The sequence below is a fragment of the Mobula hypostoma genome, chromosome 6 (genome assembly GCF_963921235.1).
Source record: "Mobula hypostoma chromosome 6, sMobHyp1.1, whole genome shotgun sequence".
Lineage (NCBI taxonomy): Eukaryota > Metazoa > Chordata > Chondrichthyes > Myliobatiformes > Myliobatidae > Mobula > Mobula hypostoma.
Genome location: NC_086102.1, coordinates 181284433 through 181311331, shown reverse-complemented (window position 1 = coordinate 181311331; position 26899 = coordinate 181284433).

Sequence of the window (26899 nt, the reverse complement as noted above, 5' to 3'; positions counted from 1 at the left end):
TAAATAAGCCTGAGATTTGGAGACTGCAACTTTCAGTCAAAGGCTGCGCTGTTTTGTGACTATCTCACTCAAGGGGCTGTCCAAGATGTGGTTTTTTTTTTTCTGAAGCATCCAGATCTTAATCTTTTAAACCCTTGATTGAGGTTTATTTTGCAAGATCACATTCAGAGCAGTGTTTCATGTGGCATTCAAGCAGAAAAAAAAACTTTAAAATTAAGCCCAAACATGTATCTCTATTAGACTCACTCTCCTGCTGCTCATGGGCTTGATTTCCCAGTCTCTTCTGGAGCCTACGAACTTCATGCACAAACAGTTTGGAACTTTCAGATCACTTGCTGCTCATGTCTTCAGTTATTACTGGAGGAGGAAATAAGCAGGTCACCTCTCAGCTTCCTTGACACGGCATATTGTTAGACAAGATATTTATGCTCAATTATGGAGATGCTACCATGGTTGACATCTTCAAGGTGGTCCACACAACTGCTTTTTTCACTTCTCTTACATCTTTCTTTTCTTTCAAAGATGATTCTGGTACCATTGGAGCCTGTGATCTACAGTTTGATGGTGTGTTTTCAGGCGGATTGAACAATCCAGCACTTTGCTGTCTCAGAGGCAAGCAGCCTCAAGGCCAAGAGGCTTGGAGATAGGGCACGAGCACGATCGTTTCTTGCCAATCTCGCCAATTAAGGCGCTGAGGTGAGTGTGGAAGGCAAGCGAGTGCTCAGCATCGTCCGCCAGCCTCTCGCTCGCTGCTGCCAGAGAAGATGTCAGTCTTTCTCTCCCTCTTGCCCACTGCTCCCAACGGAAGGCCCCTGCCTTCGAATAATCTCTTTCTCCCTTGATGCTGTCAGAGAATGGAGCAAGGTTTAATCAGCGTGGTTTGTGGATTGGGCTGTAGTTCACATCATGATGTGTTTTCTAGTTCTTGTTTTGTTGTTAATTTGGGCGACGTTGAATCAGGGTGGCCTGCAGATAATGAGCACTGAGCAGAACTGAATATGGGCTCTTTTATTTTTGTGTTTTACATTCTGTGTTTTAGCTTGTTCTTTTTTTGCTGCCATTTGAACGATATGTTTTTTGCGTGTGATGGATGTTTAGATTAGATTAGATTATGAGGACACGCAGTCCTCTTTTATTGTCATTTAGTAATGTATGCATTAAGAAGTGATACAATGTTCATCCAGAATGATATCACAGAAACACAAGACAAACCAAGACTTAAAAAACTGACAAAAACCACATAATTATAACATATAGTTACAACAGTGCAAAGCAATATGGGCACGGTTAAAAAAAAGTCTCAAAGTCTCTCGAAAGTCCCATCATCTCACGCAGACGGTAGAAGGAAGAGAAACTCTCTTCCTGCCATGAGCTTCCAGCGCCGCAAACTTGCCGATGCAGCACCCTGGAAGCACCCGACCACAGCCGACTCTTGAGTCCGTCCGAAAACTTCGAGCCTCCGACCAGACCTTCAACACCGAGCACTGAGCACCATCTCTGCTGAGCGCTTCGACCCCGGCCCCAGCAACAGGCAATAGGCAAAGTCGAGGATTTGGGGCCTTCCCCTCCGGAGATTCTCGATCGCACAGTGGCAACGGCAGCGAAGCAGGCATTTCAGAAGTTGCTCCAGATGTTCCTCTGTGCTTCTCACATCTGACTCCATCAAATCAGGATTGTGCACGACCCCTACTTAACAAATACAATATCATAGGTTCCATGGTGTATCTTTTTTTCCTGCCTATCTGTGGGAAGATGAATCTCAGGGTTGTATTGCGCATACATACTTTGATAATAAATGTCGTTGAATCCTTTGAATTAAGAAAGAGACAAAGGCCTAAAAACTGAGGACAATAGACATCAATGAATGACAATGAGAAGTTTGGCTGCAGATCTCAAAATGGAGGCAATATCAGTCAGTTATTGCCTTCATGTAGAGCAATATTCTTCAATTTTAACCAATTGATATATATAGGCATCCATTAGTCTCATGAGACCATGGATTTGCACCTTGGAAGGTTTCCAGGGCGCAGGCCTGGGCAAGGTTGTATGGAAGACCAGCAGTTGCCCATGCTGCAAGTCTCCCTTCTCCATGCCACTGATGTTGTCCAAGGGAAGGGCATTAGGACCCATACAGCTTGGCACCGGTGTTGTCGCAGAGCAATGTGTGGTTAAGTGCCTCAGACTAATTGATAAGACCATAAGATATAGGAGCAGAATTAGGCCATTTTGGCCCATTGAGTCTGCTCTGCCAGTTCATCATGGCTAATCCAATTTTCCTCTCAGCTCCAATCTCCTGCCATCTCCTGGTATCCCTTCTTCCCCTATCCAGTCAAGAATCTATCAACCTCTACCTTAAATATACATAAAGACTTGGCCTTCACAACTCCCTGTGGCAAAGAACTTCACAGATTCACCACTCTCTGGCTAAAGAAATTTCTCCTCATTTCTTTTCTAAAAGAACATTCCTCTTTTCTGAGGCTGTGTCCTCAGGTTTTAAACTCTCCCACCATATGAAACATCCTCTCCACATCCACTCTATCAAGGCCTTTCACCATTCGAAAGATTTCAATGAGGTCACCCCTCATTCTACTGAGCTCCAGTGCAAACAGGCCCAGAACCATCAAACACTCATATGAGAAACCAATCAATCCTGGAATAATTTTTGTGAACCTCCTTTGAATCATCTCCAGTTTCAGCACATCCTTTCTTAGATAAGGGGTCCAAAACTGTTCACAGTTCTCCAAGTGAGGCCTCACCAGTGCTGTATAAAGTCTCAACATTACATCCTTGCTTTTATATTCTAGTCCTCTTGAAATGAATGCTAACTTCACATTTGCCTTCCTCACCACAGACTTGACCTGCAAATTAATCTTTAAGGAATCCTGCACAAGGACTCCAGGTCTCTTTGCACCTCAGTGTTTTGTATTTTATTTACTCATTATAGTCAACCCTTTCATTTCTTCCAACAAAGTGCATGGCCATATACTTCCCAACACTATTCCATCTGCCATTTCTTTGCCCATTCTCCTAATCTATCTAAGTCCTTCTATAGCCTCTCTACTTCCTCAAAACTTCCTGCCCCACCACCTACCTTCATATCATCTGCAAACTTTGCAGCAAAGCCATCAATTCCATCATTCAAATCATTGACCTATAACGTAATAAGAATCAGTCCCAACACAGACCCCTGTGAAACACCACTAGTCACCGGCAGCCAACCAGAAAAGGCTCCCTTTATTCCCACTCTTTTCCTCCTGCCAATCAAACACTGCTTTATCCATGCTAGAATCTTTCCTGTAATACCATGGGCTTGTAGATTGTTAAGCAACCTCTTGCGTGGCACCTTGTCAAAGGCTTTCTGAAAATACAAGTACATGACATCAACCAATTCTCCTTTGTCTATCCTGCTTGTTATTTCTTCAGAGTTCCATCAGGTTTGTCAGACAAGATTTTCTTTTGAGGAAACCATGTTGACTATGGCCTATTTTATCATGTGACTCCAAGTACCCAAAGACTTTCCTTAATACTTGATTCCAACATTTTCCCAACCACTGAGGTCAGACTAACTGGCTTATCGTTTCCTTTCTTCTGCCTCTCTCCCTTCTTTAAGAGGGGAGTGACATTTGCAATTTTCTAGTCTTCTAGAACCATTCCAGAATCTAGTGATTCTTGAAAGATCATTGCTAATGCTTCCACTATATCTTCAGCTACCTCTTTCAGAACTCTGGGGTGTTTACCATCTGGTACACCAACCTAGCAACACACACAAAATGCTGGAGGAACTCCACAGGCCAGGCAGCATCTATGGAAGAGAATAGAGTCAATGTTTCAGACCGAAACCCTTCTGCAGGACTGGAGAAAAAAAGCTGAGGAGTAGATTTTAAAAGTGGAGAGAAGGGAGAGAGAAACATAAAGTGATAGGTGATAAGTAAAGAGCTGGGAAGTAGATTTGTGAAAGAGACAGAAGGCTACGGAAGAAAGAAAAGCGGGGAGGAGCGCCAGAGTGAGGCGATGGGCAGGCAAGGAGATAAGGTGAGAAAGGGAAAAGGGAATGGGAAATGGTGAAGGAGGAGGGGTGGGGGGGGCGGAATTACCAGAAGTTAGAGGAATTAATGTTCATGTCATCAGGTTGGAGGCTACCCAAAAGGAATATGAGGTGTTGTTGCTCCAACCTAAGTGTGGCATCATCAAGACAGTGGAGTAAATATCGGAATGGGAATTAAAATGGCAGGCCACCAGGAGATCCCACTTTTGCTGGCGTAGGGAGCGTAGGTGCTTGGCAAATTGGTCTCCCAATCTACACCGGATCTCACCAATATACAGGAGACCACACCTGGAGCACGGTGTGATAGACAGCAATCCATGGCGGGAAGGCCCATTTCAAATACTGCTATCAATTACACTACCTTGCAAAAGTCTTAGGCATATATATATATATAGCTAAGGTGCCTAAGACTTTTGCTCATCGCTGTATTTGCCAATATGGAGCAGAGAGTGAGGTTGTAAGTCTGGTGAGAGCAAAGGATGTTGGGAATGGTAAGAATGGTGAGGGTGGAGCACTGTGGGAGGGGTGTGGACAGATGACAGAAAAGGAGTGCCAGGGGCAGGGGATGGTACGTTGCAGACACACCCTGCCCTGAGATACCAGGCAAAGTAATTTGATTCCAAACAATTGGTTTTTTGATCTTTACAGAGAGTCTCTCTGATGTTTCCCATTCCCTTCCCCCTTTTCCAAACCATGATATCTCTCTCCCTTCCCCCTTTCTCAAGCATTATTCCCATTTCCCAACCATGATGCCCTTTTCCCTGACCTCTTCACACTCTCTGTCCATACTAGAGATCCATATCAGAATCGGGTGATGGTGTGGAGATACATCTCTACCAAAGGAGGTGTAGGGTGCTTCTTCCCTCCACTAGCCTGCAGGTCACCCTTGGGCAAGGTGTAGCACCTGCTTAGCTTCCCCCTCCCCCACCCCCGATCAGGGTAATGGGAAGCCATGGGACCAGGTGATGGATGGTCGTATGAGATCTGGTTCATATCACAATCCCTGGTTATGTGACCACTGACACCAGGCAGACAACCTCTGAAGAGTATTGATAATGGCTGGGTTTACCTGTCTTGTAAAGACATTGTCAAGAAGAAGGTAATGGCAGACCACTTCTGCAGTAAAATATGCCAAGAGCAGTCTTGACCATGACCACGCTCATCCATGTCATATGACACAGCACATGATGATGATCATGATGACTGCCATATCAAAATAACGTTTTTCATCACCCAACTTGAAATTTGTTTTTATTTTGCGGCAGCAGTACAGTGCAATACATAAAATTGCTACTGTACTGTGCAGAAGGCTTAGACACCCTAGCTACACCCTAGCTATTTAAACAGTATGTGCCTAACACTTTTGCATAATACTGTAACTATACAGTATCATGGCTCTCCTGTCCAGGCTAGACTAAAATGGAGGCATTTAAATTACTTCCTGTCCTTCAGCTTTTCTTCCGGAACCGTAATGACTCACACATTCTCATTCAGCTGCTTTTGAAATATAATGAAAATTTCTGCTCCACCACACTTTCAGACAATGTGTTCCAGACCCTCTGTGGGCTTGAGATTAAAAACTGTTTCCTCAGCTCCCTTGAATATTTCCACTAATTAACGTAAAACTAGATCTCCCAGTTATTGACATTTTTGCCAAGTAAAGTAAATACTTCCTATTCACTCTGCCAAGATCTTTTGTAAAATTTGTTTAAAATAAATCTCTCCAAAATTTCCTTTGTTCCAAAGGGAATAATCTCAAAATAGTCAATCTCCCCTGATAACTACAATTATGAAAATGAGTATCAGGGCTGTATATGGTGACATATATGTACTTTGATAAGAAAATTTACTTTGAGCTTTGAATTCTCTCGTCATGACAATATCCTCATAAACTCTCTCTATTAGTTTCACATATTTACGATTCTGAGTTATTCTTTGATTTTTTAAATCCCTTTCAATTAAATTCTAAAGTACACATTCAGTGTTTAGTACATTAGTAGTTAATATGAGATGAACTATATGGGATTTGTGCTCAATACAGGACACATATGGGTATGATGAAATGGCGGAGTAGACTGGATGGGCCAAATGGCCTAATTTTACTCCTATATCTTATGGAAAACAAGAAAATGTGAAGTTTCTGTACTATAGATATTTTTCATTAGATCAGCATTGGAAAGCTTTGACACAATACAGTATGTGAGAATACAGTTGGGATGCGTATGGAGACTTAGTGTTGGTGCTTTACTGGATGGGTGTACGAGCATCATCTTTCCATTTTTGAGGTCCTTTCTGAATCTATAAAGTGAAAAAATACACGCACACAGAAATCTTGCAGCTTTCAACAACATTTTCAGATACCTGACATGTCACTGGAATGAAGTGAAAACTGTGAATCATAAACTAAATGTTGTAACTTTAAGTTAAAACCAGATATGAAAAATAATGCTTAGAATTAACTTTCACATGCCTCATTACAAATAAACTGTTGGCTAAAGGTGACATATATGTTATCTGTATGGAATTGAAACAAAATTTAGTAATAATCTCGTAATTCACACATCGATTCTTGCCTTTGAAATTGTGTTAAAAGCAGCGTTCAACGGATGAATTTTAGGCCACGGGAATGATTGAAATTAATTGTGTCATGAATAAATAAAGGTCCTATGCATTTACATAACTTCTTGAAGCAATAAAGGGCAGCATATGCTTCTGAAAATCCGTAATCCACAGCAATGTCAGAAGCAATATGGAAAATTAAAGTGGACATTGAAAATTAGGTAGAAAAAAATTGCTTCTGCAGCAAAATTAACATGCCATATGAGCTTTGTGCTCCATTAGTGGCAGACACAACTATATTGCTTGTTTCCAAATGTAGAGGATTATGAGAATGGGCATTATTTTAATGCAGACCAGATTTTTGATTTTAAGATAAGCCAATCCATTTAACTCTGGTCATTCATATTTTTCCTTTCTCCAAAATATAGGAATATACAGTGCCGATAAAAATATTGACCCTCCCCCAACTTGGAAGTTTTCATATTTTATTGTTTTACAATATTGAATCACAGTGGATTTAATTTTGGCTTTTTTGACACTGATCAACAGAAAAAGACACTTTCATGTCAAAGTGAAAACAGATCTCTACAAACTGAGCTAATTACAAATATAAAATACAAAATAATTAATTGCATAAGTATTCACCCCATTTAACATGACACGCCAAATCATCACTGGTGCAGCAACTTTGTTTTAGAAGTCACATAATTAGTTAAATGGAGATCACCATGTGTAGTCAAGGAGTTTCAATTAATTGTAGTAAAAATACATCTGTATCTGGAAGGTCCAACTGCTGGTGAGTCAGTATCCTGGCAAAAACTACACCATGAAGTCAAAAGAACACTCCAAGCGATTCTGTGAAAAGGTTATTGAAAAGCACCAGTCAGGAAATGGATACAAGAAAAGTTCCAAGTCACTGAATATCCTTTGGAGTACAGTTAAGTCAATCATCAAGAAATGGAAAGAATATGGCACACTGTAAATTTGCCTAGAGCAGCCAATCCTCAAAAACTGAGTGACTGTGCATGAAGGGGGCTAGTGAAGGAGATCACCAAGAGACCTATGACAACTCTGGAAGAGTTACAAGCTTCTGTGGCTGAGATGGGAGAGATTGCACATAAAACAACTGTTGCCTGGGTACTTCATGAGTAAATGGCAAAGAGAAAGCCACTGTTGAAGTAAATTGCTGGGAAGTTGGTTGGTGAACAAGACAGAAGAAAGAAAATGGAGGAGGACTACCAAAGTGAGGCAATGGATGGGCAAAGAGATGAGGTGAGAGAGGGAAAAGGGGATGTGAAATGGTGAAAGGGGGAAGGGGATGAGGAGCATTACTGGAAGGTTGGGAAATTGAAGTCCATACCATCAGGTTGGAGCCTACTTAAACAGAATACAAAGTGTTGTTCCTCCAACCTAAGTGTGGCTTCATCACGACAGTGGAAGAGGCCATGAGCATACAGGAGTGAGATATGCCAACTAGTGGAGTGGTTTCACAGCAACAACCTGGCACTCAACGTCAGTAAGACGAAAGAGCTGATTGTGGACTTCAGGAAGGGTAAGACAAAGGAACACATACCAATCCTCATAGGGGGATCAGAAATGGAAAGAGTGAGCAGTTTCAAGTTCCTGCGTATCAAGATCTCTGAGGATCTAACCTGGTCCCAACACATCAATGCAGTTATAAAGAAGACAAGACAGCGACTACTTCATTGGGATTTTGAAGAGATTTGGTATGTCAACAAATACACTCAAAAACTTCTATAGATATACCGTGGAGAGCATTCTAACAGGCTGCATCACTACCTGATATGGGAGGGCTACTGCACAGGACCGAAAGAAGCTGCAGAGAGTTGTAAATTTAGTCGGCTCCATCTTGGGTATTAGCGTACAAAGTACCCAGGACATCTTCAAGGAGCGGTGTCTCAGAAAGGCAGCGTACATCATTAAGGACCTCCAGCACCCAAGGCATGCCCTTTTCTCACTGTTACCATCAGGTAGGAGGTACAGAAGACTGAAGGCACACACTCAGCACTTCAGAAACAGCTTCTTCCCTTTGCCATCCAATTCCTAAATGGACATTGAACCCTTGAACACTACCTCACTTTTTATATATATATTATTTCTGTTTTTTGCATGATTTTTAATCTATTCAATTACTGTATACATATACTGTAATTGATTTACTTATTTATTTTTTTCTCTTTCTTCTATATTATTATATTGCATTGAACTGCTGCTGCTAAGTTAGCAAATTTCATGACACATGCCAGTGATAGTAAACCTGATTTTGAATCTGATTCCGAATGGACATACCGGAACGGGAATGGGAAGTGCAATTAAAATGGCTGGCCACTGGGAGATCCCGCTTTTTCTAGTGGACAGAGCGTAGTTGCTCGGTGAAGTGGTCTCCCAATCTACGTCTGATCTCACTGATATAGAGGAGGCCACACTTGGAGCACCGAACACAGTTTATGACCCCAACAGACTCACAGGTGAAGTGTCGCCTCACCTGGAAGGACTGTTTAGGGCTCTGAATGGTAGTGAGGGAGGAGGTGTAGGGGCAGGTGTAGCACTTGTTCCACTTGCAAGTATAATTGCCAGGAGGGAGATCAGTGGAGAGGGACGAATGGACAATGGAGTTGCGTAGGGAGCGATCCCTACAGAAAGCAGAAAGTGGGTGAGGGAAGATATGTTTGTGGTGGGATCCCGCTGGAGGTGGTGCAAGTTTTGGAGAATTGTGTTCTGGACATGGAGGCTGAGGGGGTGGTAGATGAGGCTGGTAGGGTGGCGGGAGGATGGGGTAAGAGCAAACATGCGTGAAATGGAAGAGATGCGGTTGAGGTCAGCATTGATGGTGGAGGAAGGGAAGCCCCTTTCTTTGAAAAGGAGAACATCTCCTTCATTCTAGAATGAAAAGTCTCATTCTGAGAGCAGATGCGGCAGAGACAGAGGAGTTGAGGGAAGGGGATGGCGCTTTTACAAGTAACAGGGTGGGAAGAGGTATAGTCCAGGTTTTTGGCCATCAGACTAAACGCAATGTTTTGAGTAAGCCGAACACCTCACACCATCAAAAGCACACCATATCTACAGTGAAGCATGGTGGTGGTTGCATCACGCTATGGGGATGCTTCACTGCAGCAGGCTCTGGAAGGCTTGTGAAGGTAAATCCAACCAAACACAGGGAAATCCTGGAGGAAAACCCGATGTAGTCTACAAGAGACTGCAACTTGTTTTCCAGCAAGACAATGACCACAAGCATAAAGCCAAAGCTACACAGGAATGGCTTAAAAACAAGAAAGTTAATATCCTGGAGTAGCCAAGTCAGAGTCCAGACCTCAATCCAATTGAGAATTTGTGGCTAGACTTGAAAAGGGCTGTTCACTCATGATCCCCATGCAATCTGACAGAGCTACTTGCTAAATACTTGTTAAAGCTATGAAAGTGTACACCATAAGGATCTATGTAATTTTAAATTCTTCATAAAAATTTACTTAATTAATATTAGATTGTTATTTTACACACCAAACCATTAGTTAAAAAGATTGGAAATAAAACATAGAGGATTATTTTCTTTAGTGGTTGATATGGCAACTATGTTCTGGTTGTGATTTCACTACAACCTGGCCCCAAGCAAATCTTCCACCATGAAGGGTCCTTAACTTGAAACGTCAGACCTGTTTCTCTGTTTCTGGAATTTCCTGAATTAACATTCTCCATCTCGGCACCCCTACTAAATCTTTAAGCACTGAGTTATTTTTGAATTGTATCAGTTTTTATTTAAGAATGCAGGAAGTTTAAAAACTCTTGAGCATTGCATAAAGCCAAAACCAAATGTATGTAACTGTAAATTCCAGTATATTGAAATGAGTTATTTTTTGCTCTGGTCGATACTGATATGACATGAGTTCATTTCTGATGTAATCTGTATTCACACGAGGCCCCTGAATTTTCTAAAGTGGACATTCATCATCACCATGATCATTCTTGGCCAATTTTTCTACAGAAATGGTTTGCCATTGCTTTCTTCTGGGCAGTGTCTTTACAAGATGGGTGACCCCAGCCATTACCAATACTCTTCAGAGTTTGTCTGCCTGGCATCAGTGGTCACATACCCAGGACTTGTGATATGCACCAGCTGCTCTTACGACCATCCACCACCTGCTCCCATGACTTCAGGTGACCCTGATCAGAGGGACTAAGTAGATGCCCACCTTGGCCAAGGGTGACCTCCAGACTAGTGGAGGGAATGAGCTCTATAGGAGCCATGTATCTATTTTCTGTCTGTCTGTATTGCGTTTTGTGTTGTGCATTTATCGTGGGTAGTTAGAAGTGAACAGTATAATTACATACTAATGCTTTACTTTTAGTCAGTTTTAGTCTGGTTAGAGCAGGGGGTAGATTGGGGGAATTATATTGTTTGTTGACCACTTGGCTTAGAACTTTTACAACTGCTAATGTTTAAAATCGCTAAGGTCGCTAACATTTAAGTACTTTTGAATATGCTTGGACTGTTTATTTCGTTATATCATTAGTTTTAGGTCCATTCATTTTTTGTCATTACAAGGCAGTTCGTCTTTGCTGGTTTCATAATAAAGGATCAAATGTACCTTCTTTAGCTGTGAATTTTGCTATTGTGGAGCGTGTCACACGAAGTCAACCCCCAGCCCCGCCCCCATGCTTAGTCTCTGAGCAGTTTTGGTTTGTTTTAAAGAAACCGCGACAAATGCCTTATGCCTCCGTTGGCAGAGACGTAGCACCACCCCGCCACTCTGGCAGGTTTTTATTATACAATGCACATAGTGCCTACAGCACCAAAAGTAAGAAAGAGCTGTCAATCACTGTAAACTGTTTGAGCACTGCAATCATCCCCCTGGATCCAAAGAAAGCGTACAATGATATTGCAACTAAATATTCTACATTTAGTGTGAGAAGAGGGGAGCAGTAGTGACAGGGAACTCAATAACCAGAAGAACAGACAAGAGATGCTGGGTATGTGAACAGGACACCCAGATGGCATGTTGCTTCCAGGTGCCAGGGTCAGGGAAGTCTTAGATCACGTCCACAGCATTCTGGAGGGGGAGGGAGAGCAGCCGGATGTCTTGGTACATATTGGTACCAATGACATAGGAAGGAAAAGCAAAAAGGTCCTGAAGAGAGAATTTAGGGAGCTGGCAGAAAGCTGAGAAGCAGGACCTCCAGGACAGTAACTTCCTGATTGCTACTTGTGCCACATGCTAGTGCAGGTAGAAACAGTATGACTTAGCAGATAAATGTGTGGCTGAGAAACTGGCGCAGGGGGCAGGGCTATGGGTTCTTGGATCATTGGGATCTCTTCTGCAGGAGGTATGACCTGTTCAAAAGTGATAGATTGGATCTGAACTCCAGGGGGAGCAAAATTCTCGTGGACAGGTTTGTTAGAGCTGTTGGGGAGGGTTTAAACTAATTTGGCAGGGGGACTCACGATAGGACGGATGGCAAATAAGCAAAGATAGCAAGGAATCAGACTGTCCGGAAGGCCAGACAGATGATAGGACGAAACTGCAGCCAGCAGGGTGAGTATCAGTGCATTAGGAATGCAGAATCAAAAAGCATAGCAAATACAGCACCCAGTGTTATATCTCAATGCACGGAGTATAAAAAATAAAGTGGATGATCTCGGTGCACAATTACAGATTGTCAAGTATAATGTTGTGGCCATCACTGAATCATGGCTGAAGGAAGGTTGCAGTCCGGAGCTGAATGACCAAGGTTACACGTTGTATCAGAGGGATAGAAAGGTAGGCAGAGGGGGTGACGTGGCTCTGCTGGTAACGAATGGCATAAAATCATTAGAAAGATATGGCATAAGATCGGAAGGAGTTGAATCCTTGTGGGTTGAGTTGAGAAACTGCAAGGGTAAAAAGACCCTGATGGCAGTTATATACAGACCTCCCAACAATAGCTGGGATGTGGACCACAGATTACCCTGAGAAATAGAAAAGGCATGTCAAAAGGGCAATGTTATGATAATGGTGGAAAATTTTAACTTGCAGGTCGATTGGGAAAATCAAGAGAGTGAGTTTGTTGAATGCCTACAAGATAGCTTTTTAGAGCAGTTTGTCATTGAGCCTACTAGGGGATCAGCTATACTGGACTGGGTATTATGTTATGAACTGGAGGTGATTAGGGAGCTTAAGGTAAAAGAACCCCTGGAAGGCAGTGATCACAATATGGTTGAGATCAACTTGATATTTGATCAGGAGGAAGTAAAGTCTGATGTAGAAGTATTTCATTGGAGTAAAGAAAATTACAGTGGGATGAGAGAGGAGTTGGCCAAAGTAAATTGGAAGGAGATGCTGGCAGGGACGAGAGCAGAGAAGCAATGGCGTGAGTTTCTAGAAAAAAATGAGGAAGAGGCAGGACAGATGTAATCCAAAAATGAAGAAATACTCAAATGGCAAAATAGTACTACCGTGGCTGACAAGGGAAGTAAAGCTAATGTAAAAGCAAAAGAAAGGGCATACAGCAAAGCAAAAATTAGTGGGAAGATAGAGGATTGGGAAGCTTTTAAAAACCTACAGAGAGCAACTAAAAGAATCATTCAGAGGGAAGAGATGAAATATGAAAGCAAGCTAGAAAACAATATCAAAGTGGATAGTAAAAGCTTTTTCAAGTATGTAAAAAATAAAAGAGAGATGAGAATGGACATAGGACCACTAGAAAATGAGGTCGGAGAAATAATAACGGGGGACAAGGAGATGGTAGATGAACTAAATGAGTATTTTGCATCATTCTTCACTGTGGAAGACTCTAGCAATGTGCCTGATGTTGTAGTGTGTGAAGGAAGGGAGTTGAGTACAGTTACTATTACAAGGGAGAAGGTGCTCAAAAAGCTGAAAGACTTAAGGGTACATAAGTTACCTGGCCCAAATGAACTGCACCCTAGGTTCTGAATGAGGTAGCAGTAGAGATTGTGGAGGCACTAGCATTTTCAAAAATCATTGGACTCTGGCATGGTGCCAGAGGACTGGAAAATTGCAAATATCATTGCACTCTTTAAGAAAGGAGAAAGGCAGCAGAAAGGAAATTACAGACCAGTTAGCCTAACCTCAGTGGTTGGGAAGATGTTGGAGTCAATTGTTAAGGATGAGGTTATGGAGTACTTGGTGACACAGGACAAGATAAGACAAAGTCAGCATGGTTTCCTTAAGGAAAAATCTTGCCTGACAAACCTGTTGAAATTTTCTGAGGAGATTACAAGTGGGAAAGATAAAGGGAATGCAGTTGACGTTGTATATTTGGACTTTCAGAAGGCCTTTGACAAGGTGCCACACATGAGGCTACTTACCAAGTTAAGAGCCCATGGTATCACAGGAATGTGACTAACATAGTTAGAGAATTGGCTGATTGCTAGGAGGCAATAAATGGGAATAAAAGGATGCTTGTCTGTTTGGATGCCAGTGACTAGTGGTGTTCAGCAGGGGTCGGTATTGGGACCGCATTTTTTCATGCTGTATGTCAATGATTTAGATGATGAAATAGATGGCTTTGTTGGTACGAAGATTGGTGGAGGGGTGTGTACTGTTGAGGAAACAGGTAGGATGCAGAAAGACTTAGACAGATTAGGAGAATGGGCAAGAAAGTGGCAAATGAAATACAATGCTGGAAAATGCATGGTCATCCACTTTGGTGGCAGAAATAAATGTGCAGACTATTTTCTAAACAGTGAGAAAATCCAAAAATCTGAGATGCAAAGGGACTTGGGAGTCCTTGTGCAGAACACCCTAAAGATTAACTTGCAGATAGAGTCGGTGGTGAAGAAAGCAAAGGCAATGTCAACATTCATTTCAAGAAATTACTTTAGTCAGAGGGTGGTAAATCCGTGGAATTGTTGCCATGAGCGGCTGTGGAGGCCAAGTCATTGGGTGTATTTAAGGGAGAGATAGATAGGTTCTTGATTAGCCAGGGCATCAAAGGGTATGGGGTAAAAGCAGGGGAGTGGGGATGACTGGATGAAGTGGATCAGCCCATGATTGAATGATGGAGAAGACTCAATGGGCTGAATGGCCTACTTCTGCTCCTAAATCTTATGGTCTTATGGTCTAAGTCCAGAATACAAGAGCAGGGATGTGATGCTGAGGCTTTATAAGGCATTAGTGAGGCAACACCTTGAGTATTATGAACAGTTTTGGGCTCCTCATCTGAGAAAAGATGTTCTGGCATTGGAGAGGGTTCAGAGGAGGTTCACAAGGATGATTCCAGGAATGAAGGGGTTATCATATGAGGAATATTTGATGGCTCTGGGTCTGTCCTTACTGGAATTTAGAAGGATGAGGGGGGATCTCATTGAAACCTTTCAAATGTTGAAAGGCCTGGACAGGGTAGATGTAGAAAGGTTGTTTCTCAGGGTGGGGGAGTCTAAGACAAGAGGACACAGCCTCAGGATAGAGGGGCATCTATTTAAAACAGAGATGCAGAGAAATTTATTTAGCCAGAAAGTGGTGAATTTGTGGAACTTGTTACCATTGGCAGCTGTGAACACCGGTCATTGGGTGTATTTAAACAGAGATGGATAGGTTCTTGATTAGAATGGCATCAAAGATTATGGGGAGAAGGCCAGGGGGGTGGGGGCTGAGGAGGATAAAAAAGGATCAGCCATGATTCAATGGCGGAGCAAACTTGATGAGCAAATGACCTCATTCCGTTCCTATGGCTTACAGTCTCATGGCCTTATTTACTTTCACATCCAATGTGAATATACGCTGGTAATTTCATTGTTTACTTTGGTGGGGAGGAGATACATCTCTACCAAAGGAGGTGTAAAGCAGTCCTTCCGGCCGTGTCTGCAGGTCACCCTTGGGCAAGGTGTAGCACCTGCTTAGCCCCCGATCAGGTTCAAGTGAAACAATGGGAGCAGGTGGTAGATGGTTGTATGAGCAGCTGGTGCATATCACTAGTCCTGGTTATGACACCAGGCAGACAATCTCTGAAGAGTATAGATATTGACTGGGGTCACCCGTCTTGTAAAGACACACTCAGAAGAAGGTAAGGGCAAACCTCTTCTGTAGAAAAAGATTGCCAAGAACAAATATGGTCATGGAACGACCATGATTGACCATGTCATATGATGTGGCACATAACGAACAAATGAGCTGTTACTACAGCTGAGATATTGAAATACTTGTAAAGGAATAGAGATGAGGTCATACTTATGCAAATGACTTTTGGGCTGCTGCACAATGAATTAATATATACTCTACATATCCATACATTGTTTCCAGTTGGTTTTATAAATGGCTTCAGGGTTTTGTTTCCAACACTATCACGTTATTCCAGCTGTGTGTTTTCTCTTTGTGAGAAAAACTTAGTGAAATCATTCATTCCCTCACAAGTGGGACTTCCTGGTGGTCAAACATTTTAATTCCCATTCACATTCCAACATGTCAGTCCATAGCCTCGTCTTGTGCCAAGATAAGCCCACCCTCAAAGGTGGAGGAACATTTTATATTCTGTCTAGGTAGCCTCCAAACTGATGGCATGAATATAGATTTCTCCTTCTGGTAAACAAATTCCCAACCTCTCTTCTTCTCTTCCCTACTCTGACTTTTACCTCTTCTCACTTGACTATCATCTCCCCTGTGTCCCTTCCTCCTCCTCTTTCTCCTATGGTCCATTCTCTTCTCCTATTAGCTTCCTTCTTCTCCAGCCCTTGACCTTTCCCACCCTCCTGAGTCAACCCATCACCTTCCAGCTGGCCTTCTTCTCCTCCTCTGATCTTTTTAATCTGGCATCCGCCTCCTTCCTTCGCTGTCCTGAAGAAGAGTCTCAGCCCATAATGTTGACTGTCTATCTATTTACTTCCATAGATGCTGCCTGACCTGCCAGGTTTCTCGAACATTTTGTGTGTGTTACTCTAGATTTCCAGCATCTGCCGACTTTCTTGTGTTTATGATTCCTAGAATGACGTTTGGTCAGCGTAAAGTTCCTTTTATTTATTTCCTTAAAAAGTGAAGTAGTTCATCGCTTGTATTTTGACTGAAGCACAGACACTCTAACCTGCAGATCAGATTTGCAGGGTTCTCTGTTGTTTTAGAACTTTGATTGTTTGTAGTTAACAAGTTTTTTAATATCCCCAGAGGAGACCTGAGTGACCTCAGGCTGGTATCTGTTATCTAGCATAGACTTAAAATAAACCTTACTGACTCACTTTTCAGCAATGTCACACTTGTGCCAAATTTAGTAGAAACAACAAAGATGTAGCATTAAATTTCCTTTGTAATAATAATTGCAAAACCAGAAGTGGCATGTGTTGAATGTTCCACTCTGAGAGTTCTGCACTTTTGCAATCTGGAACATCAAAACCATCCGCATCTTTCAAAGATTAGACTTCACTTGCTATTCAGCATGAGCTCCTGTGAAATACAGGCTATATATGATCCATCTGCAGTTAACCAAGGCAACTAAGGATGATATCAAATGTGTACAATGTTGTGAAGACCAACAAAAAGAGCCAGACTTTTTAGAAATCGGAAAGGGATGACTGAATTACATAAAGTGGGAGAAAATAGATAATAAGTTAACTGGAAATGCAAAAGCTAACAGTGGGAGCTGCTAAAAGGTAGTAGCTAAGATACACATTGATTCCCTGAGCAGGAGTTCCTAAAATTCAAAGTGCATTTATTATCAAAGAATATGTATTTTATACAACCTTGAGATTTGTCTCCTTACGGGCAGCCATGAAAGAAAGAAACCCTATAGAACCTATTAAAAACAAAAGAAGACCGTCAAACCCACTTCATATAGAGAGAGAAAAAAATCGTGCTAACAATCGTCGTGGCTATCCCTCGAGGTCGAGGATGATGGTCTTCATTCTGAAGAAGCGGCCCACAGAGCGAAGATGCCTGTGCATGTATTTGTTTAACATGTACTTGATGTTGCACTCCAAGAAGCACACGATACTTCACATATCAACCAACTGATTCCAATGACATGGAAACTATGACGATTGAAGCTGATGGATTTGTTGCAGCCTTCATCCGCCTTCACAGCCGTTGAGCTCGAAGTAACTTATTCCACCTGTTCCACTGTTGAGCTTTTGGTTGGATTGTTCTTTGTCAGGGACCTCACCCTCGACCTTACCGCCATGGGTGACCCTACCAGGAGCATAGCTCCAGACGGCATTGCTCTCGGGATCACAGGGTCACACAGGCTTCTCCACCACGACAAGGTGACAATCCACGGAGAAGGCTAACGATAAAAGCAAGCAAACAGCACTCAGAACTGAAAGTCACAAAGATAGACATCATTGCACGAGTTGCAGGCCACACGTTAGTCCAGCACAGAGACGAACAAATCCCACCACAACGTCAGGCATCACTGAAGCCAGTTCAGAAGCCAATCCAACCTGGGGTCCATGGACCCCCTTGCTTAATGGTTTTGGTCCATGGCATAAAAGAAGTTGGGAACCACTACCTTCAAGGTATCTGAGGACATAAGGAAAATATTTTGTATGTCTTTATCGTAGAAGACACTATAAGAAAGAACATTGTGGGCTCTGTGGCAGACTGGATAGCATGTTGGACTCATGGGTTTGAGTCCCACCAGAGTTGGCCTCGTTACAAACAAGGTCGGGGTGGTATGGTGCAACAGCGCCAGTGACCCCCAGCTTCAGTTCCGCCGTTGCCTGTCAAGAGTTTGCACATTCTCCTTGTAACCACTCAGGTTTCCTCCCACATTCCAACGAGGAATGGATTAGTAGCTTAGCTGGTCACATGGGTATAATTCCATAAATGGGCAGCACAAGCTTCCTGGACAAGATGGGCCTGTTACCGTACTGTGTCTCTAAAACTAAATTTTAAAAAATATCTTGCAACTAAGAGGACAAGAAGAACTTGATAGTGATAATGCAGAGAAATTATCCTGTGCAGAATAATGGACTAAAGGCTGACAAGTATTTGGAACCTTGTGAGTCGGCATCCTGGAGTCTTGCAAGGAGTGGATGTAAAAATTTAGTGTACTGGTAGTGATCTGTCAGAATTCCGTAGGTTCTGGAAAAGTTCAAGCAGAATTAAAAACTGCAAATGTAACATCCTCATTGGATAAAAGAGAGGTAAAAGCAGACAACTATAATTCACAGTATATGCCAGGTTTTCTTGCATATTGTACACAATATATCAGGCCAATTTATAGATCCATTCGAAAAATTGCTCATAGAACTTGTTCAGTATGCGGGGCAGTGATAGAATCTCTCTCTCTCTCTCTCTCTCTCTCTCTCTCTCTCACACACACACACACACACACACACACACACACACACCTGGCATCAAAGAGACCAATCCAATGGATAAATGCCGAGAAGCTTCCAGAACTGATCCTAAGCAATCCTGGAATCCAAAATTGCTGTTATCCATTAATCTATTCAGAGGCCAACACTGTACTGCACATTCTACCCTCTTTTGTATAGATCGGGTATACCAGACAGTAGCAGCAGACCATAAGACCATAAGGACCATAAGATATAAGAGCAGAGTTTGTCCATTTGGCCCATTGAGTCTGCTCCGCCATTTCATCATGGCTGATCCATTTTCCCTCTCAGCCCCAATCCCCTGCCTTCTCCCTGTATCCCTTGGCAGCTGTGGAGGCCGAGTCATTGGGTGTATTTAAGGCAGAGGTCGATAGATTCTTGATCAATCTCCTGCCTTCTCCCCGTATCCCTGACTAATCAAGAATCTATTGACCTCTGCCTTAAATATACCCAATAACTTGGCTGCCACAGCTGCCTGTGGCAACGAATTCCACAAATTCACCACTCTCTAGCTACTGAATTTCCTCCTCATCTCCATTCTAAAAGGATTAGGACTCCTCTATTTTGAGGGTGTGTCCTCTAGTCTTAGATGCAGTTGATCATAAACACAAGAGATTCTGCAATGCTGGAAATCCAGAATAACACACATAAAATGCTGGAGGGACTTAGCAGGTCAGGCAGCATCTGTGGAGAAGAATAAACAGTTGACAATTTGGACCAAAGAGTATTGGCCTGAAACAATGACTGTTTGTTCCTCTCTAGAGATGCTGCCTGACCTGCAGAGACCCTGTAGCACTTTGCATATGTTACAATGGAGCTGAACTCCCAAATTAACAAGGTAATGCTGTAGAGAGAAATAAAATCCGAAGTTACCAGATGGTTGAAACTTCAAATCTGGCTCATGAATAAGCCAGGTAAATATTTAATGTTCTAGCTTGTTAAAAGAGACCATGAAGTAGTCATAGAAATAGCTGTCTCTCTTCATTTCCATCTGAACTACCTGTTTTAAAAGCTTTCTAAATATGACATACAGTTCTCTGCTAATATCTTCGGTTCTAATAAAGCTACAGAATAAATGCAATGGACAATCATTGCACGCATCACTTCCTGCCCTCAAGAACCATTTTAATTTTTAATCCAATAGTAGGTTCCAAGTTATAATTGATGTCTACTGGAGGTTGAGTGATTTAGAATCAGAATCAGGATGAAGTTTATGGCAGAGGGACCCTGGAACACATCCTCAGCAGCTGCCTAAAAGCTCTGGTAGAAGGGTGTTACCACTGGCGCCATGACCGGGTAGTGAAGGCAGCGGTAGAAATATCTCCTCAGCTATTAAAAATAGTAGGCACCTCCACCAACCAGAAAGCCCATAGACTTTGTCAAAACTGGAGACCAACTAAAGCCTCAGCCCAGGTTTGCATCAGACTGGCAACTGAAGGTTGATATTGACAAGCAATTAAAATTCCGTGACTCCATCGCATTATCAGTACTGAGGCCTGACATGGTCATTCTGTTAGAAACCTCAGACCAGGAGGTTATAGTAGAACTGATAGCTCCTTGGGAAGACTGGATTGAGGAGACCTTTATGTGTAGGAGAGCCAAATATCAGGAGCTGGTAGGGCAGTGCCAGAGACAGGGGTAGAGTGTACGATGTGAGCTTGTAGAGGTAGGGTGTTGAGGTTTTACTGGCTGGTCTCTGTGCAGAACTTACCCTCTCCTTGGCATTATGGGGCTGCAAAGAAAAGAACCATCAGGACCATCACAAAGGTTGCTGAGCAAGCCTCCAGATAGACCCGTGGATGAATGCGGCTGGGACACAAGCCTGGCTGGGTCGCCTGGGTGAGAGTGTCTGATGTCAAAAGACCCAAAACACCTGATGACGCAGGTTACATCACTGATGATGCATCCCAGCGCATCCTAGGATGTATCTCAGCATCGTTATCACTGACATATAATGTGGAGTTGAGATCCTGGTTTTGAAGTCCGTTGGTCAGTACAAAGGGGATGCTGGTATTGAATGCTGAGCTGTAGTCAATAAGTAGCAGCCAGTATATATTGCTGTTATCTAGATGCTCCAAAGCTGAGAGGTGAGCCAGTGAGATTGCTTCCACTATAGACCTGTTGTAGCAGTAAGCAAAATGCATCAGGTCCAGGTTCTTAAACAGGCCGGAGTTAATTCTAGCCAACTTCTCAAAGTACTTCATCACACTAAATACAAGTGTCACTGGGCAATAGATTTTGAAGCAGCTCAGCCGAATCTGTTGACCATCAACAACTGATCTAGATTAGGCAACTCTTAATTAATGAAATCTCACACTTTATTGTCTCTGCACAAACATCAACATAACTATGTTCACCCAAGGCCAACAACGTAAAGCATGAATTCTACTGTTCTCTCTGTTCCAGTATTCACTCAAATCACTCAAATCACTTCTCCAATTTATAGCACCAAAGTAAAAGATCTCCCATGGACCAGGCAATCGATCTTCTTTCTCCCCTAGCCCCCTGGCATAGGATTCTTCTTGAGATAGCTTGCTTCTGGAGTTCTTGCTGCTTTGCATTTGAAGCCTTTCATTCTAGTATTCTTTCCTTCTCCGTTCAAATTTGCATTTCAATCTCATTGGTTCGGGATCATCTGACTGACCTATGTTGGATTCTCATTGGATGTAGTCCAAGAGCTACACAACTTGGTGCCTCAGGTGACTCCTTTTCTTCTATTCAACTCGGACTCAGAGCAGCAAAACCAGGTCACCCAGACACTGGGCCGAGATAATGGGATTACTTCTGCAAACCTGCCATTGTACACACTATCAGCATATCTGAGAATGATTTCAGTTTTAGCAGATCAATAGCAGAAACTCCTTATGTCCACTTTCAATTGCTCTGATTAGGTTATCCCAGAGTAAGAATCAGTTCATTTGACAGTTTACAAAATAGAGGTTACAGAGCAGCTTCACAAGTGACTTCCCTAGGTCACAGCGATTTCCAGTAGTGTTCTGCATCACCAGTTTTGAACACCACAGATCCAGCCTTCAGCTGTCTCTAAATCTCATTGTTATCCAAGGGCTTCAGGTTTGTTCTTGAAGGCACACACTCAACTACGCAGGTCTCATGGAGTTAGCGACAGATAAGCCCTCTGTTGGTTGGGATCAACTATGGATAGAACATAGAACATAGAATAGTACAGCACAGTACAGGCCCTTCGGCCCACAATGTTGTGCCGAACCTCAAACTCTGCCTCCCATATAACCCCCCTCCTTTAATTCCTCCATATACCTGTCTAGTAGTCTCTTAAACTTCACTAGTGTATCTGCCTCCAGCACTGACTCAGGCAGTGCACTCCACACACCAACCACTCTCTGAGTAAAAAACCTTCCTCTAATATCCCCGTTGAACTTCCTACCCCTTACCTTAAAGCCATGTCCTCTTGTATTGAGCAGGGGTGCCCTGGGGAAGAGGCGCTGGCTATCCACTCTATCTATTCCTCTTAATATCTTGCACACCTCTATCATGTCTCCTCTCATCTCCTCTCCAAAGAGTAAAGCCCTAGCTCCCTTAATCTCTGATCATGATGCATACTCTCTAAACCAGGCAGCATCCTGGTAAATCTCCTCTGTACCCTTTCCAATGCTTCCACATCCTTCCTAATGTGAGGTGACCAGAACTGGACACAGTACTCCAAGTGTGGCCTAACCAGAGTTTTATAGAGCTTCATCATTACCCTGCGACTCTTACACTCTATCCCTCGACTTATGAAAGCTAACACCCCATGTTGCATCCTAGCTTGATACACAAGCCAGGGCAGTATGATATGGAGAGCAAGCTGTTGCCTATGCAGCAGGCTCACTCCCTACACTCTGCTCACGAATCCAAAGGAACGGCAGAAACCGATTACATTTCGGCACCTGCAGCGTCGCAGGAGTTGCCAGTCAGCGGAGAACTCAATATACTGCTGCCTTAGACACTCCAGCTCTGGATTTTCCTTTGGAGTTTACTTTCAAAGCCTTCCCCATGAGTGGGTATGGCAACAAGGCAGCGGAGGTTTGAGGTCAGAGTTCTCCTTCTCCTAGATATGCTGCCAGCCTTAGTTGACAAGCCCCATCTGCCTGAAGCGACTGGTTTTAAGGCACCAAAAACCTGCATTTTCCCCTCTCTGATCAGTAGAAACAGTTCCACAGGGCTTGGTAGTTAAACAGCAGATGAAGGCCAGGAACTGGACTTGGTTGTCAGAGGCTATTTGAGACACATATAATTGGGAGCATTTAATAGGTAGTGGGACCCCATCCCTACCACCCCACCAGCTAGGACAACCTGAAGCAATAATATAAATATTCATTCAGAGCTGAAGATGAATCCATGAATATGGTACAGTCCACCAACTCAAAGCAGTGTAGATCTAGAGCAACACATACAAAATGCTGGAGGAACTCAGCAGGTCAGGCAGCATCTTTGGAAAAGAGTAGACAGTCGACATTTCGGGCTGAGATTCTTCTTTAGGACTGAGAAGGAAGGGGGGAATAAAATGGTGGTGATTGGGAAAGAGGCTACCTGGGAGATGATAGGTGAAGCCAGGTGGGTGGGAAAGGTCAAGGGCTGGAGAGGAAGGAATCTGATAGGAGAGGAAAGAGGTGAATAAGAGAAGTTGGGGAAGGGTTGGAGGTCCCAGGAGAAGTAATAAGCAGGTGAGAAGAAGTAAAAGGTTAGAGAGGTAAATAGAGGAAGGGGGTGGGGAAATTTGCTCTCCAGAAGGAAAAATCAATATTCATGCCATTAGGTTGGAGGCTACCCAGATGGAATGTACAGTGTTGATCCCCCAGCTAGAGGGTGGCTTCATCTTGGCACAAGAGGAGGCTATGGATCGACGTGTCAGATCTAGTGTTGAACTGTTCTCTAGACAGCAACACAATTTACGATGAACACGTGTGTAAGAACATTGTGTTAATGAGGACAATGACATTGAAATGGCAATTCAACAAAACATGACAAAGTGGTTGAAATCTAAACCATAATGCAGACAATCAGACTGCTTGCTGATTTTATTCTCAGGAGAGAAAAAGCAAAACTCCATCCATTGTACTCTTGTCAGAAGCTTTCAATTGTGAAATTTGTGTGGATAATGTGAATTTGCTTTAAAAATGAATTTCAACCACTCTTTTCCCATTGGGTTTGATGCTTCTTAATTTAATGTTAATTTCTGTCAAATTATCTGCAATATATTTCATACAAAGGAAAAGATGATCCAACACAGATGAGAAATTTGTATAATTAATGTAACTGTTCATTTAAATTTCAAAAGTGCTTTAAATTTAACATCATATCACTGTTATCCATGAAGCTTCTGTGAAATAACATTATATAAAATTGACTATTTATGTACCTAGACCCTAATTAAATAAAACAGCAGCATTAATTTAACCATTTTATGTAACATGCTGAATAAAGTAGAACATATTACGTTTTAACCTTTTTAACTAATTACAAACCTTTAAGTGTTAATGATTAAAATAACTTCTAAAGAACACTTCTATTTCTGCAATAAATTAAATGAAAGAGGCCAGAAGTTCTGAAGCTGAAATCTAAACCAAACCTCTCAGCTCAGCAGCCACTTTTAAAGCTGATTACTTCTCTTATGGATAAAATATGCATAATTATCAGTTGACAACTAACTTTCACTATCCTGAGAGTAGGTACCTTAGCCTGGGCCATTCAGAATTAGATTTATTATCACTGACACGTTCTATGTTGTGAAACCTATTGTTTTGTGGCAGCAATATAATATTCAAATTTCTTGGTGTCCACATTTTCAAGGATCTCACCTGGTCCCTGAACTCCTCCATCCTGATCAAAAAGGCGCAACAGCACCTTTATTTCCTGCGGAGCATCAAGAAAGCTCACCTCTGTCCCAGGATACTGACGGACTTTTACCACTGTACCATTGAGAGCATACTCACTTACTGCATCTCAGTGTGGTATGGCAATTGTCCCGTATCGGACCGCAAAGCACTCCAGTGTGGTGAAAACTGCCCAGCGGATTATCAGCACCCAATTGCCCACCATCGAGAACACCTACCATAAACGCTGCCTGGGCAGGGAGAAAAGCATCATCAAGGATGCACCTCACCCTAACCATGGACTTTTTACTCTCTTCCCATCCAGTAGGCGCTACAGGAGCCTCCGCTCCCGCACCAGCAGGCACAGGAAGAGCTTCTTCCCTGAGGCTGTGACCCTGCTGAACCTCACATCACAGCGCTAAGCAGTATTGCACCCGTATTGTACTGTCTCAGTACTTTTATATTTGTGTGCTGTAGCACTTACTTTTTATTCGCAGTTATTTTGTAAGTAACACTATTCTTTTCATTTCTGGTCAGTTGCTAACTGCATTTCATTGGCTTTGTATCAGTACTCGGCACAATGACAATAAAGTTGAAACTAATCTAATCTAATCTAAATCACAATATAAATAAATAGATTCATAGATAGATAAACAAATAGTAGTGCAAAAAGAGAGTAAAAGTAGTGAGGTAGTATTACTGAGTTCAATATCTATTCAGGATCTGACTGCGGGGAGAAGAGGCTGATTTTGTTCTTGGGGTGGAACTGGTGGTTGTGTCTGAGAGGAGGATGCTGCAGAAGCTATGGTTCAGCTCGCTGCTCTGTGACATTTGCTTGGCTCTACGCTGAACTGAAGCTGTGGCTTCATGTCTGTAAACAAACTCTTTTTCGTAAACTTCAGTCCTGAATGCTGTTTGCTTGATTTTACTGTCTGCACAATTTGTTTTTTTTTCTCTCTGCACACTGGGTGTTTGACAGTCTTTTTTTATGGGTTTCTTTGTTTTGTGGCTGCCTGTAAGGAGACAAATCTCAAGGTTGTATAATGTATATATAGTTCCATAATAGAAGTACTTAGAACTTTGAAGAGCTGTGGAGATCTCAGTATTTGAGTACACTGAAAGTTGTGGATAGATTTTCCCTTTGCCTAACAGAGAATCACTGAGGATCCAGACAGGACAAGAAGATCGATGAGGGAAAGAATTAGCAATAATCTTTTGAATCGCAGAAAACGAAGTGCTTTTCTCACCAACCCTCAATCATATATCTTGTGTTCTCACATAGCAGTCAAGCAGTCTGCACATTGAACCAAGTTATTTGAACACCAAACCACAATGGGATTATAATCACTAATATTGTCTGTGGTATTTTACGTATATGCCACCGTGTCTACAGATGATGACCAGAATAACCTATTAAGCTTTTATTTTTAATGCTTAGTGATCGTTATTCATACATGTGCTGACATTAGAGAGGGTTCAAAGGAGGTTCACAAAAATGTTTCCAGGATTGAAAAATTTGTCATATGAAGAGTGTTTGCTGGCTCTGGACCTCTACTCACTGGAATTCAGAAGAAAGAGGGCTGACTTCATTGAAACTTGTCAAATGTTGAAAAGCCTCTATAAAGTGGATGTGAAGTGGTTGGGACTCTAAGATCATAGGACACAGCCTCAGAATAAAGGGGTGTCCTTTTAGAATGAATATGAGGAGGAATTTCTTTAGTCAGAGAATGGTGAACATGTGGAATTTATTGCCACAAGTGGCTGTGGAGGCCAGGTCATTGGGAATATTTAAGGCAGAGGTTGACAGATTCTTGATTAGTCAGGGCATGAATGGATATGGGGAGAAGGCAGGAGATTGGAGCTTAGAGGGAAAGTGAATCAGCCATGATGAAATGGTGGAGCAAATGGCCTACTTCTGCTTCTATATCTTTTGGTCTTATACAATGTGATGTAAACTGCTCTTAATTACCAGTCATACGGTAAGTGATGACATTGTTCAGTCCTTTGCTATTTCATTGCCCATGACTTTGCATAGGGTAGAGTTCACAGCTCAAAGGCCTGGCAGAAGTTCATGATGTCATTCTTTAGGTCGTATAAATATTCTGCATCATGGGCCGATCTTTTTATCTTGTGTGTTGAGTCATTACTAAAATTGGTGTTTGAAAATAGATCGTGCTATAAATT